This window comes from Rhagoletis pomonella, unplaced genomic scaffold, assembly GCF_013731165.1.
Source record: "Rhagoletis pomonella isolate Grant_MI unplaced genomic scaffold, Rhpom_1.0 Rhpom_scaffold_00023, whole genome shotgun sequence".
Lineage (NCBI taxonomy): Eukaryota > Metazoa > Arthropoda > Insecta > Diptera > Tephritidae > Rhagoletis > Rhagoletis pomonella.
Window position 1 is genome coordinate 244,733 of NW_023458577.1, and position 4,712 is coordinate 249,444.

A 4,712-nucleotide genomic window follows, 5' to 3' on the forward strand; every position below is an offset into this window, starting at 1 on the left:
TTGAATGAGGATGTGCCGAATGAGTGTCCGGCATGCGGAGAGACCCCACATGACTCGAAACATCTCTTCGCATGCCCGGAAAACCGGACAACCCTAACGGCCTTGTCCCTGTGGACAAACCCCACAGAAGCTGCACGCTTCCTAGGGCTGCCGTTAGTGGAACTTGACGACAACGACTGAGATACCAACCGTCCTGGGCGGGGTTGTTGTATCCGCTACAACAACAACAACAACAACCTCGATACTCAACCTTCATGTTCTTCGGGACGTTCAAGCGGAAGGACAACTAAGCGACGCGCCGATGCTGAACTGAAGGATACTTTTGCCAAAGCAATGGAGGAATGCGTTGCCTCAATATCTGACCTTGCCAAAGTGCCACGAAAAATGCAAAATTCATTGGGCCACAAATCTGCATACTCGGAAAAGTTCTAAAAAATCTGATTAAAAAGTCGAAAATTTTCATGAAAAGTTGCTGAATTTTCGCGAGTTTTGCACAAAGTTTAGGAATTATATTTTTACGTTTTTTGTTGTAGAATTAACCATATTTGTATACGAAATTAGCGGAAAAATGTTAGAATGAAAATTGTTGCATATATTGTGAAACATTTGCTGTGCCAATACTTTGTTCCGGCAGTGTAGTTATTGCCTTATTTATAAAAATTAGTAAATTTTGATGTACCGCCCGTTACAAAACGATAATGATAATGGTCATTAATTTTCTCCAAATATTTTTTTGTTGACCGTATTATGCACTTTCTTCCATGTGATACGGTCAAAATAAAAGTTATCTCAAAATCACCGGCTGTAATTACATATTTATTTGTCCAGAAGTTGATGAATATGTAATAAATTGAATTTGAAGTTAAATTAAATTTTAAAGCAAATAGAAAAGAAATAAAATAGAATTTTAATAAAATTTATAGCACAGTGGTAAAAGTTCCAACACTGAAGACACGTTTAGCAACAAATCAGATGCGGCGTCCTGTTTAAATTAAATATATTAAGTATTATCGCAACTTTAATAAAGGGGAATAGTTAATCTTACCTCAATTATTAAACAGTATATCGGCCAGTGCGTCTCTGCTCCTAAATGCATCTGCACATGACCGATTCGCTAGTGCGATTCTGCAGGAAGGCAGCCCAGCGTGGGATTCCCTCCAAGTCCCTGGCACATGAACACCATTTTCCAGGTGGTCCACGAGCTCGTCATTGAAATATCCACTCTCCCTATCGAGCATTAGATAATTATGCAGTACAATTGTCGCTAACACGATTTTATCCACATTGTTTGGTGCTCCGTGAATATTCGTGTGTAGAACTCTCCACCTGCTAATCAAAATTCCAAATGAATTTTCAATATGCACACGAGGACGAGATAATTTTTTGTTGAAGTTGTCCTTTATAGCTGATAAGTTCCGGCCAGGATATGGACGCATCAAGTTGTGCTTCAGTGGGAATGCATTATCTCCCACGAAATAATATTGGAAAGTTGTTTCTGTTCCTAAAATATTGAAAAATATAATTAACAATAATTTACAAATATATGTACATATGTATATGTTTAAGAAAAATTATAATTACCAGGAATTGCATTATCTGGCGGAATATTAAGGTATCCTCTTAAAATCAATTTTCCAAATGCACTACGTGAAAAAATTCCACCATCACTCTCGCTTCCCATCGCACCCACGTCCACACAAGTAAACGTGTAGTTGGAATCGCAGGCTGCCATTAGAACGATACTATACGTTTTTTTATAATTGTAAAACAACGATCCGCTGCGTGCTGGACAAACTATTTTTATATGCTTGCCATCGACCGCTCCAACACAATTTGACATTCCCGTTTTCAAGTAAAACCTTTACGAAGACAAAAAATTCAATTTCAACACGGAAACATAGATGGTCACTACAAACCTGTCTGATATTTTTTTCCATTCATGCTCATTGGGCTGAGCGACGTAGACGTCAGGCAGTTCTGTACATAAGGCATTGCAAGTATCGTAAATTGTCTCCCTTACTGTCAATACCCCGATTTTGTGCGACCAGGCGAGATATTGTGGGCTGCGTTAAGTAGCTAAACTGAGACATATTGTTATTGAACCATTTCGTTGCATTTGTGACTAAATTTTTTTACATCAGTGTCAGTGCCAAGCGAGTTTCTTCATTTATTGGCGCTCTTCTCGAAAAACGCGCGAGTCTCTCGTTTATCAAAGTCAAAAGAGTTTGAAATTTGGGAAAACTCATCCTAGTGGCTTTGAAAAAGTGCTCCTCGTCCTCCAGCTTCAGTTGTTGAAAACATGTTCCATGGAACCCAAACTCATTGCTGGTGAGGTTCGCAGGACGCACCCACCACCTCCTTTTCAACCACTTGCTCGCCTCCATGTACATCTCGTACATTGTGCTCATTATGTACATAATTTTAATTATCCGCAAAAGTCTTTGAATATTGGACATTTTTGCACGTACACACAAACGAAAAGCAAACGAAAAGATTGTACTACAAAATTGATTTTATTGTTAAACCACAAAATGTCAACTAAAAACCGTTCCGTCGCAATTGTGTTTACCCGTCCGAATTTTCCCTCCTGGAATGGGTCAGCTGTTCGCCACCCGTCAGCCCGTAACCCGCTATCCACTGCAATTCTGTTTAGGGCATGACGCATTTGGGCTCAATGTAAATGTAGTATTTGGCTTCCCCACGGGACTTTTGATTGACATGGTAAAATTTTTCAACCGGAGTTATACTAGGTTCACATATAAGTAGATTATCCTCATTTTCGAGCTTAAATCCCTAATCTGTAATTAGAACAAGTAATTTTTAGAAAAAAAAAACAAAAATCAACTCTCATATAAAAAAAAAATATATATATATATATATATCTCATGATCCACTGATCGGATCTTAACCAGATTAGTATGGGACCACCTCTGAGACACTACCTTTATCGAAATCGGTTGACCTGGTCCAAAGTTATGCAGTAACATACAGACTTCCTTTTTTGGAAGTCGGTTAAAAAGAGATTAGCCATACAAAATTCGTCCCTTGTTAATCTGTAATTATAAAATAATCTCAGATTTAACCGATAACTTTTCGGTGTCCAATCTGCTTTTGTCGATTATTTTTGCGAAGAAGAGGAGAAATGCCAAATGTAAAAGTAAACAAAAATGGACGCTCACAAAATAAATATTGAGTTAAAACATATTTAAATTGCTTTATATTGCAGAAAAAAGTGATCACGGTGGCACAGAGAAGAAACATAACCTTTCCGTGAGATGTGAGAATAACAAGCACAAAAAATTTTACGGATAATAATCTGAGATTTGCCGGGGTGATTAAAACACGAGCTTTGACCGAGATAATATTTATATGTGAACATACTTTTAATCGTGAATTATTTATGTAAATGGCCGTGAATAAATCCCCAAAGGATGGTCACGCCATATAATCACCATAAAATATCTCCGTATCGCATGGAGGAAGATTAAGGCTTGGCCGTGGTGTTAGCACAGGCTCACGGTTTATGGGGTTAAACGTTGCAGAGCTTGGCTGAGCAAAACTTAAATTATGGATGGTTTCACCCATCAACGCCGTACTCATGGCCGCAACACCCGTATTGTCTTCAGACAAACTCCGCGAATAATTATCGAAAGAATTGTTGACTTTTGCCCACAGTGCCTTAAGCTCCTCCTTCTGTATCTCAAGCGAAAAAACAGAGTGATTTGCTCCTGGAGTCTGATTAAACCGCTCTCCAAACTCTATTAATGTATCACAAGCGCGAGAAAAATCACTACCATTTGCCATTTTTAGAGATAAAGGTTTTTTTTATTACAAGCTTTTATTTAACTTCACTTGTATGTATGTATGTATGTATGTCCTGGAACTTTGCAATCAATATTTAACAAATTTCCCGATGAGCTACAGACTTGAAACTTCAAACTTAGTTCAGAACTCGAGGACAATGCAATATAAAAGACACCTTAATCCGCTGGGCGGCGCAGGAGTCGAGATATTTGTAAAACCCGCATTTATAGTCTGATTTGGTTCATATTTACTTATATGAAAAGGAATGAATCCGAAAAAAATTTTGCCTCTAGGTGGCGCAGAAGTCGAGATATTTGTAAAACCCGTATTTATAGTCTGATTTGGTTCATATTTAGAACATGTATTACTTGTATGAAAATAAATAAATCCACAAACAATTTTGCCGATAGATGGCGCTGGAGTCGATATATTTGGAAAATCCGTATTTATTTTATGATCCGATTAAGTTCACATTTAGAATGCATATTCCTTACATGAAAATAAATAAGTACACAAAAAATTTTGGCAGTTATGTGGCGCGTGAGCCTATATAATTAAAAAATCGGCATCTGTGTTCCTATTTGGTTTATATTCAAAATATGTGTACTACCTATTTAAATTGAAATATATTGAAAATTTTGTTTGTTAAGGTCAAGTCTAGCACGTTAAGTAAAAAGTGTAGCTAAAACGCAGGGTGCGGAAAATTTTGGTCGCATTGAAAGAAATGGGCAGAATGAGAAATATACAGACAGTATAATATTAATTGCAAGACTTCAAAGACTAAAAAGTAGAAAATAAAATTATGGTTAAAAAACTAAACACACGCTTTTATTACAACAAGAACTAAAAAGTATACAATAATTTATAGATATAGCGATTCCGTTTAAGAAGAATAGGAAGTTCCCTAA

General features: G+C 37.1%; 1 protein-coding gene and 1 long non-coding RNA gene across 3 annotated transcripts in view; one reads left to right on the top strand and one right to left on the bottom strand.

Annotated features, from left to right (window-relative positions):
* The window catches only part of LOC118749616 (lethal(2) giant larvae protein), a 366,665-nt gene that overhangs the window by 240,414 nt on the left and 121,539 nt on the right, over positions 1 to 4,712 (top strand). The window lies entirely within an intron of this gene.
* LOC118749618 lies at positions 699 to 2,785 on the bottom strand. 2 transcript variants are annotated; one of them, XR_004994254.1, is made up of 5 exons: positions 2,137 to 2,785; positions 1,917 to 2,081; positions 1,582 to 1,859; positions 1,046 to 1,501; positions 699 to 982 (listed from the first exon to the last, which is right to left on the bottom strand). It is a non-coding gene; the product is annotated as an uncharacterized LOC118749618 (long non-coding RNA). The 2 variants fall into 2 exon arrangements; XR_004994253.1 differs by having other exon boundaries at positions 701 to 982; positions 1,917 to 2,785.